This window comes from Protopterus annectens, chromosome 8.part0 (genome assembly GCF_019279795.1).
Source record: "Protopterus annectens isolate FY-2018-M chromosome 8.part0, PAN1.0, whole genome shotgun sequence".
NCBI lineage: Eukaryota > Metazoa > Chordata > Ceratodontiformes > Protopteridae > Protopterus > Protopterus annectens.
In genome coordinates, this window is record NC_056741.1 from 228,304,239 (window position 1) to 228,321,802 (window position 17,564).

The 17,564-nt window shown below is 37.7% G+C and overlaps 1 long non-coding RNA gene across 1 annotated transcript in view; it reads left to right on the top strand.

Moving 5' to 3' along the window:
- Positions 1-2,475: 2,475 nt before the first annotated feature.
- Positions 2,476-17,564, top strand: part of LOC122807989 — a 210,566-nt gene continuing 195,477 nt past the window's right edge. The window contains exon 1 of the long non-coding RNA XR_006365752.1: positions 2,476-2,536. This is a non-coding gene — a long non-coding RNA (uncharacterized LOC122807989). The remainder of the gene's footprint in view (positions 2,537-17,564) is intronic.

The following is a 17,564-nucleotide window of genomic DNA, read 5'->3' on the forward strand; positions in this document are numbered from 1 at the left end:
GAAAATGCATAAATATAGATGGAAGTATAGAAAACGTTTGGAAGAACCTCGTGTTGATCAGGACCAAAGGCAGAAATAGTTAAGGAGTGGTGAATTCAAACCAAGAGATAAAAGGTTAATATTGGCAGCCCAAGATAGTGGGCTACATACACGCTGGTTTACAAAGTCCATTGAACATGTGGGAGAAACAGACAAATGTAGGTTTTGTAAAACAGAATTGGAAACAGTTGCACACCTCATTGCTGGTTGTGGCATACTAATGGCAGAAGGACTGTACACTGAAAGGCATAATAATGTGGCAAAACTGTTGCGCTAGGGATTGTACAAATATTATGGTATTGAAGTAGCTAAAAAACACTGTAAACATGAGCCACAAAGCGTCATAGAAAATGATGGTCTACATCACATGGGATCATCCATTACCAACAGTTCAAAAGATAGATGATAGAAAACTGGATATAGTGATCCATGAAAATAAGGCAAAAGTAGCATTGATCACTGAATTCACCACAACTAGTGACTATGGTGTCTTGCGTACAGGGAGACACAAAGTTATAAAATATCAGGATTTGCAGGCAGAAATAAGAGCAATGTGGAAGAAAGATACCCAGACAGTTCCAATAGTAGTAAGAGCAACGGGTCTTATAAAAAAGAATCTACAATCATATTTAGATATTTTATCAGTACATGTAACCCTGTTTGAATTACAGCAGGAGTCATTACTGGCCACAGTCTGGGTGGTACAAAGAGCACTTCTGGCTGATATCAAAGATTGAAACAATACTAATTTCATGAACTTTAATCGTATTTTGACATAGGAATGGGGTCCATTCTCATCATGATATTAGAAACCCAAAAGACTTTGAGAAATTAAAAAATGGAGTCCATCCTTAAAGGAGAAGTATGAGGGAAACAATAGGAATGTATTTACATCAATATCTGCTGGTGGACATATGTTCTCTCCATACATTCACACACTGGATAATGTGACAAATCATCACTTATTCTAAATGATACTACTGACAAGATACAAAGCATAGCTAAAACTTATTAGCAGTTCTACAGAGAGTAACAGGAATTACAGAAGAAGGTAAAAATTATAATGGATTTTAATGGTGCATTTATGGGACATACCGGTGTAAAAGGAGCATCTATTCAGGTTAGAGATTCACCAGAAGGTCTCATGAGTTAGCCTTACATGACAATTTGTTTTTGACTGAAACGGGATTATGTCATAAAAAAATATATTGTTTCCTTTAAATCATACAAGGACTGAAATGGAATTATTTCTTCATCTCATTTCATAATTGTAAGCTGTATTTGTTACTTACGCATTTTGTTAAACTATGTTTAACAGTTTTAATATCGGTGCAAGATTCACATAATAGTTAAAAAGAAAAGATTAATGCATCGATTCATCACCTCTCCATAAGTGCAGAAATACATTAACTCCCCCAAGTACAATACATGTTTTATTTATTAATTTATTTATGTACTTATCTTTTGTTAACAGGGTTAGTCCCACTAGGTTAGTGGCCTTTTTTCAAGGGAGATCTCAGGTGGTGTTTATACTACTAGTTGAAATTTGGCCAGGGCATTGGGGAACTTCTCCTACTCTTTTGTGATTGGTGCCATGGGATCTTTTCCATCCACCTGAGCTACCATCAGCTGAGGCAGATGGGGCCTTGGTTTAAAGTCTTATCTGAAGAATGACACACTCAGGAGTGCACCCCCCCCCTCCATATGCTGCACTGCAGTGTCAGTATTTATCTTTCTGGTGTGGAAGTACAACACACAGCCTTCTGCACCAAAGGCAAGTGCTACCTGTTGTGCCACTGACACTGCAAGTTTAACTAGACAGCAGAAAATAGGAGATGGTGCTGAATCACACCCCTTAATCATAGCTCACATGAACCACTATGCCAATTATAAGTTCAGTAGATTAAGGTCTGGCTAACTAGCTGAGGTGATGTTCTGAGGCATGTTTACTATTCTGAGTTGTTATGTATGGAAGAGAAATGATGATGATAGTGATGGCTGGTGAAGTCCCAGCTGTTTCAATAGTTCAGTGGCAGAGCCTTTTGTTAAGGGTCTTGGTTCTAGTTAAAGTATGAACTTTTTAATGCTGTACTCCTGGACATTGATCAGGCCTTTTCCTACTAATCTCTTAAATGCTATAGCACTACATATGAGCTGTGGATGAGAGCAGTGTCTTAGCCCACTTTCCTTTCCCTGTTTGATTGTTATTTACAATAGACTATAATTAGATGCATGTCAGTGAATTGTAATAAGCCCACTTTATTGTGATATGATTACCTTTGGTTTGATGTTTATGGGAAAAAAAATGATTCACAGAAGGTTAAGCTAAGTAATGGCTGCTGCACATTCATGCCCAACATGGAAGCACTAAATCAAAAATATGCTTTATTTCAACATTTAAATAAAAATGTTTTTTTTTTTATTTTATTTCTAACAGCTATATCTAAGAAATCACCTCCAAAACCTCCACTAAGAAACTTACGTGTGATATGTAAAAGTAAGTAAATGAATCTTGGTTCTTTTCTTGTTGACATTTAGGGAAAGTAGTATACTAATTGCTAAGTGATCCAAAAAAGAAAATGATTTCATATTAAAGTTCACTTATGAATAAGGCCTCAAAGTTGTATGGAACAAGTTGTCAAATTAAGGTATGCCACTACTAAATATGTAGATACGTGGTTAAATTGCATCATCATGGTCCTCAAACTGGAACTGCATTCACAGTTTAATCTCTTGATAGAGTTAGGCAAATGTTAAAGACATCAAAAACTGCATTACTTTCTCTCTGAAAGTTTAGCCTTGCTGGAACCTGAGTTAGTACACTGATAAAATAAGCCTTCTATTTGAAGTATTTGATTCATAGCTTTTGCTTAACTCAGGTTAGCTGACCTACTCTTTTACTGAGGTTTAGAATCTGGTGCATGGAGTTTATTTCTCAATATACTACATTTAGCTTCATTGCAATGCGGCTTAAATAATCTAACACTTACATTTAACCTGATAAGGAGTAAATAAATTAAAGCAGAATATGTCATCTGTGAGTGTGAATAGTTCGGTTGTATTTCATGTGAAAACCCATTCCTGGAAGGATTGTTGTGAAAGAATAGAACAGAAGTGAAACTATTTTCTTATACACTGCAACGAACATCACACATTAAGAAAGACTGCCTCCCACTTTTATGCATGAAGAACTAAAGTGCACAATTTCCATTAGACACCCACATAACCCATTAAATCAAGTGAAAAGACATACCCCTGGATTTATTAAACTCTGTGTATCTGCGACTGAGACCGCAGTCAGCGTGCAATGCAATGCATATTAATAAGGTGCAGCTGCCTCAGTTAGGTTTCGCTCCTCATAACAGTATTGCTGAATGTGAAACCTTGTAAACTAGCACAGATATTGAGTGCATGTAAAGGATAGCTCTCATACTCTTAGTGCAAGAAATCTGGACAAAGCCTGATAAAGGGTGGAAAAGGCCCCAGAATAGTCTATGCTTGTCTGTGCCATCTAACCTGCCCTTCAGTTGTTGGCAAATGCATATCATATTATTGCCAGTTAATATCCTCACATATTTTAAAGCCAATGATATAGCATGGCTTATAGACTACATGTCTCAGAGGACTGGTCAGATAAGTGCTGAATGACCAGGAAACACAGAAAGGTAAGACAGAGATGTATATTTGCAAGCAATAATCATAACAGATTGTGTGATCACTAAGTGCACTGTGTCCAAATATAATAATAAATGTGAAAATAACTGTTTATGGTTTGATATCAGTGTACATTCTGTTGCAGTTGGTTGTGTGAAGAATGACTTCAGTTGTTTCCTGCAAAGCTGTTTGTGTTGCAAAGAGGGATAAGGCACCCATCCTGTTTTCTGACGGTGCATTGGACTGAGAGTTGAAATCCAGCCCTATGTAGACCTGTCTTATGTGTATTAATATTTTCTTCTGTGTATGTCATAGATTGCTTTTCCTCATTTCAACTATTTCTCCCTTTTTTCTTTTATTTTCTTTTGTACTAAATAATACTAAAAACCTGACAGAGAAAACAAATGAAGAGGAGGTTGGATGTTAATGAAACAGAACCTGTGAATTATGCACTGCTTACTTATTACACTTCATAAGTCTAACCTAACACACCCACCTGATGTAAGCAATCACAGTTCCCATCCCATAAACACAACACTGAGGGAGTGCCTGCATTATGTTTACATCCCTACATTGATGCATTTTTTTTTTGATTCAGCAGTTCTAATGAGTTCAGACCTCATTTGCAACTACACCATGCTGATAGCCCTGACTCTACACAGATGGCAACCTTGTAGCTAGGAAAACTGAAGGGGAGCTGAATGTTGAACACAGATATATCTGCACAGATGAGTACTGCTTTTTAGATGGATATGCTTGCATTTCGTCATCTACATATTACATATGCTGACATGTAATTATAAATAGTCTGTTTAATGGTTTTTATATTTATTTTGATTAGTACACACTTACACTTTTAGCTGTCTGCATTACTTGCATATGCACTGTTCATTTTGGGGTGGAGGAGCAAAGCTGCATTTCTGTTATGGCACAAAGAAAGTTGCTGTTGTTGCTCTCCTTTTGTTGCATCCAGCCTGTACATAAAACAAAATGTGCGCATTATAAACATGGAAATATTGTTATTTTTTCAAAGAAGATTTATAAGTCCTGCTCTCAAGCATTGCAAGACATTTCTAAGTTTGTGGCATAGAAGGGCAAAGCTCTGATAATGCCTAGGCTGTCTTGACTATCAGTTGGCATGCAGAAGGAGCTGGGCAGAGGATTACGGGAGAGAGTGGCTATTACCAGCTCACCCATACTCAGGGGAAGGAAGCAATATGACTCACTGTATTACTGACCCCAACAGGAATGTTAGATATTGCTACTAGCAGCTGTTTAGATGCATGCTTTATACAGCACATAAACAATGGAGGCTGTTTTGTAGTGCATGAGGCATGTATAGGGAACCCCCAAGGGATACAGCTTTCAGTGAAGCTACCATCTAATGTGGGGATGGTTTTGTCTGGGTATGGGAGTAGGGATCACATAATTTCTCATGCTAGACATTTGAGTTTCAGACTTCATACCCTTCAGAAAATTCATGCTAATAAAAAATATGCGTGTGGTCGCCACGTGCATTAGAAGTGAAACTTCTGTAAGGAAGTGCAAAGGAAAGCAAATGGTATTATAAATGAAGGCATGGATAACAGCAATAATTAAAATCTGTTCCTATTTTTGAGCCTTTGTTCCCCCTCTATTTTAGGCTTTATCCAGATTTCTTCAGTTGAAAGGTGCAGATATGCAAATGTCTTTAGTGCTGCCAGTAATCTATCTACCTCACTGTCTCTTCCTGTACTAACTTACATTTTTGAAGTGACTTACTGGTCCCAAAAGGTGTTGGCTTTGTTGGACAGGAAAACAAGAAGGATGTTTCATGTTCATCAAATGATTTATAAAAATCATTGCATACCAAGACTATATATTCCCCATTCTGAAGAAGGTATGGGCTGCCTTGAAATTGATTTTATGCAATTGTGGGACTGCATACATATCTGCTGACCCCACAAGACCCAAATGTAGTGAAACATTTTGGAACATAAGGAGAGTAAGTCTAAGATGACTTCCTGCTTAGTTTAGCTGCAGCATGTCATCATCAAGCGGGAATGGAAATCGAACCAGAAGTAGATAAAAATCAGGCAGCAACTGAATGTGCCAAAAAACAAAATAATATAAGGTGAAGGATCAGATGAGAAGGCAAGAAATATGGAAACTGCATAAATATAGTTGCAAGTATAGAAAACTCTTGGAAGAACCTCATGTTGATCAGGATCAAATGTATAAATGGTTAAGGAGAGGTGAATGTAAACTAAAAGTTGAAGGGTTAATATTGGCAGCCCAAGATAGTGGACTACGTACACATTGCTTTACAAAAGTCCATTGAACATGTGGGAGAAACAGACAAATATAGGTTTTATAAAACAGAATTAGAAACATTTCCGCATCTTGTTACTGGTTGTGATATACTAATGGCAGAAAAACTGTATACTGAAAGGTATAATAATGTGGCAAGACTGTTGCATTGGGGATTGTGCAAACATTATAACACTGAAGTAGCTGAAAAACACTGGAAAAGAGCCACAAAGCATTGTAGAAAATGATTAAGTATACCCAGACAGTTCCAATAGTAGTAGCAGCAACGGGTCTTACGGTCGTACTTAGATATGTTACCGATACATGTAACTCCATACGAACTGCAGAAGAAGTCATTACTGGGCACACTGCAGGTGCTGTGAAGAGCACTTCTGGCTACATCAAAACTTGGAACAATACTAATTTCATGAACTTTAATCATATTTTGACAAAGGAAAGGCATTCATTTCAATCATGGTATTAGAAACCCAAAAGACGTGGAGAAATTAAAAAAGAGACAGCATCCTGGGATATTGTCTAGTGCCAATGATGCAATGTTCTTAGCCTTTGAGAGAGTGCATTAAGGACTTGTTCCTTAGTGATAGTAGGGGGTGTTATATTTGATGGAATGTCCAGACAGAAGGTCGAGGGGGAGAGATGGGCAAAGCTGGAGCAGAATTTGTCAGCCAGTAGGTTTGTTATATCTTATGGTTCAGTATAGGTGGGTCCATTAACAATGATTTCTGCACACAACTGTGAATTGTCTTTGAGGTTGCAGACATAGCTAAAGAATGCCTTGTGGTAGTCCTTGGCCTGAAATTTGGCTTTAGTAGACTTTATTTGTCCTATGAGTTGTTTGTTTAGTTTGATGAAGACTACACTTCTTAATTTTTGCCACAATTTTCTTCCTTCTATTATACAGACTAATGATGTGATTCTGCCAGGGTAGCTTGTCTTTTGAGTTAGTTCTGCCCTTTTTCCTGGTCAATACAGCTGCCTCTTTGCAGCTATTATTATGCTTGTATAGAGTTTCTGTGAACATTTCATTGTAGGTAGCAGTGTTCTCACGGTTTATGGGGGCTTGAAATTTTGTCAGATTATTGCTTAACAGTAGGAAGTTAGCCTTAGAGTTGTTCCTGAATATTCCAGAGTTAGCTGGGGTTTCAGGCTTTATTTTTACTTCAGAGGAGACCATTTTGTGGTCTGACCTTACCAGAGAAGGTATTACACTAGTAGGTTTGCAGCACTCTCCCATATTAGTGAGAGTCAGATACAGTATGTTTGCACCCCTGGTCAGTGTATGGACAATTTGATATAGGGAATTTGGGTTTACAAAATCCAGGAATCTCTGTGCCTGTATGTTGGGTATCATATATGATTCTCAGTTAATTGTGGGGTAATAAAGGTGACCATGAATATGATATTGGTTTGGATGGTGAGTATTTCCAGTATATTTAAATACATGTTATGGTTTTCCTGGGTCATAGAAGGGGACCTATAGCTTACAAGAAAGTGGTATGGAATTTTGTCTAATGTGATTTAAATATGGAGAAGCTCAAGTGCATTGTCCTGTTTGACCAGCATTGAGGTATGTTCATTTTTATATAAATCAAGACACCTCCATCTTTAGTCCCTTTCTGTGTAGTAGTTGGTCTAAATGTGTGGAAGGCATTATAGCTTTGCACTGCTGGTGTGCTCTCTGTAGCTTTAAACTATGTCTCAGTGACTGCACAGACATCAGCATTCTCTGCGGTGAGAAAAGCTTGTAGGGAGTGGAGTTGAGCAGTAACACCTTTAGATTTTCTTGGTTTTGATTTGCTATGTCTGAAGTACTTTCAGTTTGACATTGCCTTAAAAAGGCACTATGGGGTACAGAATGTTTTAGCTAATATTCAAAAGCACAAAGGGGAGAGATGCAGACCATCCCTGGCAAAGCAGAGTAGTCTGTTGACTATCTACTTCCATGCTGACAAATATTGCACCCCCTTAAAATGATACCAGAAACTAGGCCAATTATTAAACTCAATCATCTTCTATTTGTATTGTGGCATCATCTTTGGAGAAAGCAAAAAACTCTGAGAGCTCATGATGACTCTCTTCATATAGTCTAGGGAGGTACGTCTCAGGTCATTTACACCCATGTGGACTATGACTGAGTCATAATGGTATTTGTGGTCCAATGAACTGAGTGTGTATGTACTGTTGCAGATCCTGGCCCCTGATAAGCAACTGACTGTAACTTTCTCCTTACTCATCCTTGTGAGTGGGCATAACTCTCAACTGTCCAGATTTTCACAGAATGTCCAGATTTTTTACTCATATTTTTGGTCTGTTACTCATAAAATTTGTGTTTTTTTGGATTTTTGTGGAAAATCATTGAGGACTGAATTCACTAAATAATGACAGGCATTTGAGTTTCAGACTCCATGCCCTTCAGAAAAATGCATGGTAACAGAAGACCTTTTATTCTTGCAACTTTCTAAGTTTATAACAGCAATATTTAAAATGAGCCCCTATTTCTGGGCCTTTGTCCTCCCATTATTTTTGGCTTTGTCCAGATTCTTTATGCTAAGAGGTTGAGATGTATGTGAGTGTGACATCAGTGTGTCTCACTAATTGGTTTGGTATGAGAGCCTAATGATTAATACCTGAAGGTCTCGCTGGTACCCTTTCCTGACATTTTTCCTAATCCCATGCTTCTTTATACTTTGGTAGTTTACCCATTTTTCAAAGGTTAAGTGCAAGAGCTGTCAGTGGGAAAAATTTATGAATAAATATTTGATACGGATCATCATTGTATCTGTAAGTTGGTACATTTTCTCACAATCTGCTCAATCATATAGAAACTGTGGAATTGCCTGGTTTCTCCAGTTCTGAAAATTTAAGCAGCAGATGTAATAGATTTTCTCTTTTCAACTGGTTGCCTAGATTGCACTGCATTCTGGGTAAATTAGGCTGCCCAGATGATAATATATGCTGCTGAGTGAGATAATATTTTTCTGCTGTATCCAGCACACTGAGTACTACTTAAGCAATGTGTATTCTAAATTAACTATTCCACAAATATGAGGTACTAAGTAAGTAAGCCATGGCTGCTTTATTCTCCCTCATTCCATGTTTGCTCTTCTTCTTTTTCCTCTATCTTTCTCTCTTCTGTTGCTTTTCAATAAAGTTTATATTTCAAAAAGTAAATACTTAAATGAGAAAGGAAGCAAGAAAGAGGTTGGAAATACATTTAATGAGGTGTGTGGGATAACAAGATAAGATGAGAGCACAGCTGTATTAATGTTAAGGAAGAGAAACATCAAACACTAGTACCAAAGAAACTTTATGTGGTAGCTTAGCTCAAAGGATTACGTTAATGATAGTTTAGCTCAAAGGATTAAGGTCATCAGCTTCATTCTGTAGTCATGAGTTTGAGGCCTTTGATTACCATTTGCCTCCTCTGTGACTAAGCAGCTAAGCAAGCAGTGCTCCTGTGTTACCTCTAAAAACAAGTATCTGTGCCTATTGGGTTTACTTTGTTTATTCCTAAAAATTCTTTATTGGCATGGTTTATTCATGCATCCACATAATCAACGTTATAAAAATGCAGTTTGAGTGTTCACAATTTTCCCCCTTTACACTAGTTCTATGATGTGATGCCATATTTTACTTTTTTTTAATTTTGCTTTTATTGATCCAAAAGCTGCAGTAAAGGATAATGCAAACTGTATAAGGACAATAGTTAGTATAGGAATGCTAACTATTAAATTATACTTTGAGAGGCTTGTACTATTTATGACAAAAGGCAAAGCTAACAAGACCATAATTAATTATTCATAACTTAACTTCCTGATAATTGTTATATTAGATATTATTCTTTGTAGTATATAGGTTTTCCTGATCTGAGATTACATTTTTTTTTTTTTTTTTAGTTTTTGAGAGAACCAAGTTAGGGGAACTGACATATTTATTTTGCAGACACAACTTCCAATTCAGTTTAGTTCCATTTTAATTATATAATATGCAAAAATGCTTTCCTACACATTTTTAAATCTGAAAGTAAATTGCTTACTTTTTATAGAGGTATTAATTCCTGCTGGTATCCCCACTTCTCATAGTGGTATTGTGTCTGGTCCAAGACTGGTTAGATTAGAGTGTTATAGTGTGACGTCTCCATAAGCAACACAGTTTGCTTGAGCTGCACAGAGCAGTATAAGAAATCTGCAAGTGGGTTGATTTCCTCATACTTCAAATGCCAAACAAGCACCATCCATACAATAATGTGATATTCATCCTGCATCTTTAAAGGCCAACGCCAAAAATATCATCTAATTAAAAATATGATCCACATATTAAATTCCAGTGGTGGTGGTGCTGCGGTAGCGTTGTCGCCTCACAGTAAGACATTGTCTGGTTCGATTCTCAGCTAGAGCGTCTTCTGTGTGGAGACATGCGTGAATGGGCATACCTTCGTTGAAGGTTGTGCATCAGGGCTGGCAACTCGGCACATAAAAATATACTGCCAATCATTAGCGGACCGGAGTTCCGCTGTGGTGACCCCTAACCGGGAAAAGCCAAAAGACACAACATCCACATATTAAATTCCAAACTAGCATTATTAGCTGTCAGTTATAAAACACATGAATAAATAAAAGTAATTTTAATTTATGTTGCTTCCATTATAATATAGTTTTTTTTATATATATATATATATATATATATATATATATATATATATATATATATATATATGTATCACATCTCTGTATATGTTAGCAACTTTGCTGTAGTTTTTTTCTTTTTGGCTATACTTTGTAATCTAATTAATACTCTAATATGTGTAATTATGTAAAGTACTGTTGTCTGCAGCTTTTCTCCTCGGGTCTCCACTGAAAATGGGCCTGTGCTCAGTTGGACCAACCCAGTTAACAAATGTGAAATAAATACATAAATAAATAAATTTATTTATGTATTTATTTATTTATTTGCAATTTGGTTGAGTTTGTTTTTGTTTTACTCAGACAACAGGGCATCAGCAGATGTTACATTTTTTTTTTCTTTTCTTATTGCATATTATATTTTGGGAATTCCTAGTGACAATATTGGGAATTATATTTCATTTCCTCTGGCTTTATGCACAGCTTCTTGATTAAAGTTTTACTCCTTTAGCACCAATGAATAAATAGCACATTGAAATGTAATCACCTTGTAAGGGCATATTTGGATAGAAATAAATAACTAGAGATATATAAACAGATGTCACTCAGAGCATATTGTTAACAAACTTTGTGTGATTCAAAGATACACAATACAAGAGTGGTTATCTGAAGCAAGACACATGCAATTACTACTTTCTGACTTTGTATATTAGACACCCTCAAATATTTTTCCAAATGTACATGTAGTACAGCACTCTGACTATGAGACATATTTTCACAGATTTCAAGTAACCTACTGAAATGCATACTGTGATGTATCTTTAACTTGCTATGGGTGATGGTCAAGTATTATAACCTTATAACATTTATGCAGCCTTTCTGATGTCTGTTTTAATGTGATTCAGTTCATTAATTATTTTTTGTACTAATATCCCTGACACTGACATTGTTAAATAGTTTTGTTCTGTTTACTGCCTTCATGATGGATCATACTATGAATTGATTTCTTCATTTATTATAATTATCTTATGCTATTTGTTTTTAAATTTGCAAACTGAAAATGTTTAACTACGAAGAAGTGCCCTAGGATTTAGAGAAAAATGCTCACTATCTATGCTAATTCCCATCATGGGTTGGTTAGTTAGACCTATGGACATAAAATGTGATTTACAGACAGGTTTAGCTGCGATGAGAAAGATGTCATTATCAGCCAATTACCATATTTCTGAATTAAACACTGCACTGTTAGGTCTGACCACCCTAGTGATCTCCTTAGTGACCATTGCAGTATATTAACATAAACACTCCCACACACACATGCTGGCTTCCAGACTCACAGTTCCCTACTTAACTGATCTAGAACTACCACACATACAAATACAGTCATACACATGCAAACGCACACATACACACACACACACACACACACACACACACACACACACACACACACACACACACACACACACAGACACACACACACACACACACACACACACACACACACACACACACACACACACACACACACACACACACAGACACACACACACACAGACACACACACACACACACACACACACACACACACACACACACACACACACACACACATCCCCATACAGACATGCACATATACATGTCCACACACACACACATAGACTGACACTCCCACCATCACAACTCCACTGCACTTATGTGTACCACAAGTCCTCCCATAAGACTGAATAGGTGATCACCATCTTTTGAAAGTGTTCAGTTTTTCCTCCAAGAGTAAAATTTTACTTGAGTGATCACTCGGCTAAGTAATCTGAGACTCACAAGCACTTCTAGGGGAAAGCATATAGCTGAAAAGAATTAGCCTCTCCTCTTGAATTCTACATTATCATGATGATTCACCCACAAGTCTGCTATCTATCCTAAAACCCCCTGAGTGGGGAAAAGCCTTAGTAGTAAAGCAGTCTATGAATCAGAAGGCTTAGTGTGACTTGGAAATCTTCTGACATCTTCTTCTTCTTTTGGTTTTTCCTGGTTAGGGGTCGCCATAGTGGAACATTAGGTTTCCAAATCATTCTAAGTCTTTCTGAATCCAAGGTTCAGTTTCAGAGGAGACCTCCTGATAAACAATGAATATAAAAGTGCAGACAATAAGAGAATTTTTATCTGCTCTTTCTTCAGTAGAAACTTGACTAGCTGTTGGCTGAATTTTGTTATTTATTGTAATTACATTACAGGGGTGGGGTACATTCTTTGATTTCCTGTCCTTGCATATTTTTAAACTATTGCATGTGAAATAATTCCTGCTTAAAACTTCAGCTTTGGCCAGCTAAGAAACCTATATTCAACTGGGGACGTATAAGAGAATTCTATACCTTTTTATCTGCTTTTTTTTTTTTTAAAAATATGTATTTAATTTTGAGTGTTGAAGAATTTTTATCTGAAATATCTTCTGCCTTCTTCAGTTATTCTCACCACCACGCCCCTGTTTTGTTTTGGTGTTTACTTTAGTGCATTGAAACTGCCCGCCTCAGCCTGCCTCTCTGGGCCCATCTCAGCCCCAAGCCCTTTTTTTTATAGTTTTCTTTCTTGGTTGTTTTTCAGCACTCAAATCTTTTTTTTCTTTTCTCTAACTAGTCAAAAAAAAAAAAAAAAAAAATCTCTGTTTTCTTTCGTAGAAAAAAAAAAAAAAAAAAAAAAAAAAAAAAAAAATTCTTTTACGTTACTTTTACTGTTGTTTTTTCTACTTTTTCTACTTTTGCTATTTCTTAAAATACTCAATTGTTTTATTATTACCTTTTGGTGTAACTCTTTTTTTTGTTGGTTGTTTGGGTTTGTGCACTTGTTGGTTGTGGCAGAACAGGCTTTGTGGTGGCTCAGGGTCTGATTGAGTTGTGGTGAGGGTACAGTCAGTGTTAGGTTAAAGTGTCTTGTATGATTGAGGGCTCACTGTTCAAGTTGTTATAGTTAATTGTTTTAATTCTGGTTTAGTGGTCTAGCCAAGCCAGTGGGAGGAGACATTGAGGGCCTGCCTCTACACTCTGGGAATTTCTGGTGAAGGCTGCCCTTTCTGAGCTGGCTGAAACTGGTTGCTTGCATAGTGCATCTGAGTGGCATTGCTTTACTGTGGAACTTGGTGCGTTGCTGTTGTTGTGGCATAGACTGGATTCGCTTGCTGGATAATCCTTTTGTTTGTGTAACTTATTCAATGGTATTTATTACTGCTTGGTTGTAGTGTAGTTACTTGATACAAGTTGGTTGTAACTTTTGGATTAAGCACTTGGGCTTCAGACCAGTTGTTTTACATTAGGAAGGTTTGAGGCCTTGTTTTTAGTAAGTGGCTAGGTAAGGTAGCTGGGTACAGGTCTATGGTGAAGCCATCTCCAAGTTGAGGAACTGCTGGAAGTGTATTGGAGGTCCAAGGGTATTAGTGCTTGGGCAGGCAGGCAGTTTTCAGTTAAGTTATTTGTGGGTAAGAAGGTTGGTGAGGAAGCAGCTGACCTGCCCTTCTGAGCTTGGGATTCTGGTTAAAGGTTTATATTTCGAATATTTGAACTGTTGTGAACTAATATTTGAAAATTGGTTTGTTTGATTGTCTACCTTGTTTGCACAGATCCCTTCTGCTGCTTGTTGTTTTGTTGTTTGTTTTTTTGTTTTTGTTTGCTTGTTATTTCCCCTGGAAGCTATATCCACAGCTTTCTTCTGTGGATCACTAGTGATAGTGATATCTGCTCCTGTTTTACTACCTTTGTTTCACTTGAAGAGAAAGACTGTGTGTGTTTTTTTGCATTTAGTTTAGTTAACAACACATTGCACTCAAGTTACTGGCACTTGCTCACTAAAGCAATTATATAAGTCAGCACATAACTGCCTGCAACAAAACCCTCCTCCCACATAACACAAATCCCTTATGAGAGATGCAGCTATTTAGCCAAACTGGGAGGCTGAGCTCTCTCAACTCAGGACTGACAAGACAGGAGGAGAGGAGAAGGCAAACACACACAACACAAAACCAGCTCAAATATAATGCTACCACTCCACTGAATCCTCAAACACACACACACACAAAAGACATACTGGGAGCTCTGAGTAAAATTTACCTAAACAGCACAGGCCTCCAAAGCAGACACACCCAAACAACTGCTACTCAAGACACCCCACAGCACAACATAAAACCACAAAGCAGTGTGCAAAGTCATCACAGCCCTTAAGGCCAAAACACAACACCAAACATACTTGTCATAGGTGACCCATAGTCAGACACACTGACGCCCCACTCACCAGGCTGAATGCCAGCCGAGTGTACATCTCAAGACATCTCAATGCTACCCTAAAGCTGCCTTCTAAAGCTAGCACAAATGGGACGGGGACCGAGACATAAACGGCTGTGTGCTACACGAGCTAAAATGGACAAATTAACCCAAGACATAAGGCAGCTCCAGCCTTCAGCCTTACCACAGGATAAAAGCTCAAGAAACCGCGAACACACCGTTGTCCCACTCCACAAAGTCGCCTATGGACTCCTACACGCCCATAAGCCATGTTTTAACAACAACTGTTGTCAAAGCTTGCAGGAGGATCATAATGGAGCTATATAACAAACTTTAAGGGACTTAACCCATATTGTTTCTGCTTTTGTCAGGCTTTGTCATGCTCACTAACTTGATTGAAGAGGGCTGCAACTTCTTGACAAGACCCAGTTTGGCTTGATGAGGAAAAGACAGCCATTTGAACTACCTTGACCTTGCAAAGGTTCACCACACAATACCCCACTGGTAGAAAAGGAAACTTACCAGCTACCTTGACCATATGTCACAATACACAATTGCAAAACTGCTTGGACCAAGAACCTTATTAGGAAGTTAGTGTTGCTGTGTCTGAAGTAGGACCTTGGCTTGGGTCACACAGGGTGTAGGTCAGGGTTTTGGTTGTCCTGGTTCCCTCATTGTTTGGTGCCAACTTCAGAAGGCGAGGCCAAGCTAGGAAAGTTTTTATTGACAAAGTTTGCAGACGACTGCAAACCTTCCGCCATAGACAAAAGTGCATCAGACACGGATATCCTTCAGAAGGGACTCACGAACAGATAGCTGGTGCCAGAGCCATGGCCTGAAGCAAACCAAAAATGTATAGTCATACTGAAAAAAAAAGGTAAAAGCTACCATATAGGTGGTGGCAATCCACTAAGCACAGAAGAGGTTATCAGGGGACCTGGGGACCCAGGGACACAGTGGCCCTTCTTTTGACACCACACATTGCTACAGTGGTTAGAAAGTACTTCTACATTGCCCAAAGTCATGAGAAAGGGATTCACATCCAGATTGAGTGAGGTTTCCCCTCCTCCAGATTATCAGACCAATGATCTTCCACAATGCCCATTCGGGATGTATCTCCACCGACATCTGCAGCAATTGGAGAGACCCCAAAAGTTCCCACTAAAAGGATAAAGGACCAAAAATCCGTCATATGCTGCCAGAAAAAAGAAACCTCGCCCTATTCATTCGCCAAACACCGGCTCAAGCTCTCAGAGGTGACATGTGCCTCACATACAAGGGCCATGTCCAACCCGATAATGAACACATGCTCCACCTCAAAAAATCCATCCACACCAAAACCACTAGAAGCCAAACCTCTAAACTAGCATCGGATAAATATAGGGTGATATAAATAGGATAGGTAATGACCATTGCAGACTTCCCATGCCCCTAATCTGTCCATGTGAGCCAGGAGGCAGAGCACCTCGCTGACTCTGTCTGAGAGAAACTGTGGATGGATGTGGGAGGGAGTAGGGTTTACCCCTCTCTCATCTCTGTGTCCACAGAGCACAACAAACTAATACCATTAGTATTTTTTCATATAAGGGTGGCGTAATACAAAAAAATTTAGACTGAGCTATAAATGCCTTAGGGCAGATAGCCTAGTATAAACCTATGAACCTATGAACCTATGAATAAGGTCAGAAGTGAAAATACTAAAGGGTACAGGAATTCATTTATCAATTGCTAGGACACCTCCAAGGAACAGCTGTACTATGCTTCTATGCTGTACATTATACAGGAAAATTATTCTTTGTAGACATAGGTCAACAGTAGCAAGACATGATATGAAAAACTTTGAAATCCAGGTGAAGAAATGAGTAAAATATACAACAGAGTACCTATTCTAGATGGGTCTCAAAATTATGTTATACATGTACATTAAGTAAGCCAGTTTATTAAATACAGATGGAAGAAAAAAGTAAGAGCATGATATGAATACCAGCAAAAACACAATAAAAGAGACAATTGTGCCACAAAGACCAATAACCAGTCCAAAATCTTGGCACAACAAGAAGTACAACCAAAAGCGACTTATCAGGTTAAAACAGGACGAGCAACCAAAGGCGTCTTGTCAGATTAAAATAGATCTTTAGTAGCATGAATGCTTCAAAACACACTGTGCTTTCATCTCACATTACCAGACTTCATCAGACACATCAAAAGCCCCTCAATACCAAGTTTAAATACATAATTTTGGCCCACCCAACCAATAATTGCGTACATTCAATGAAAACAGCCTCGTTCTTAATAAATGCAAAACAATATATAATATATAACATAAAACTATTTAAAAACATTTAAACAATTATTTACTATAAAATACAAATGCTTATCCTACCAGGGATAAAATTATAACTTAGCTGCCACTCGAATATACTGCCCTTTTATTATGCTCTTCTTCTGAAAAATCAGATGGGCACTTTTATAGTGCAAATATGAATTTGAAAAGGTTTCCTTCCTATAAGCTGTTGATCTAAACCCTGAATTAGTTTTGTGAATGGTCACATCCAAGTAATTCATTTTATCCCTAGAGGTGTTATAAGTAAATCTTAAAAAACAAGTAGCATTCTCTATATAACTCATGAACTCCTTTAACTTACTTTCAATGTCATAAAAGTGCCTGTCC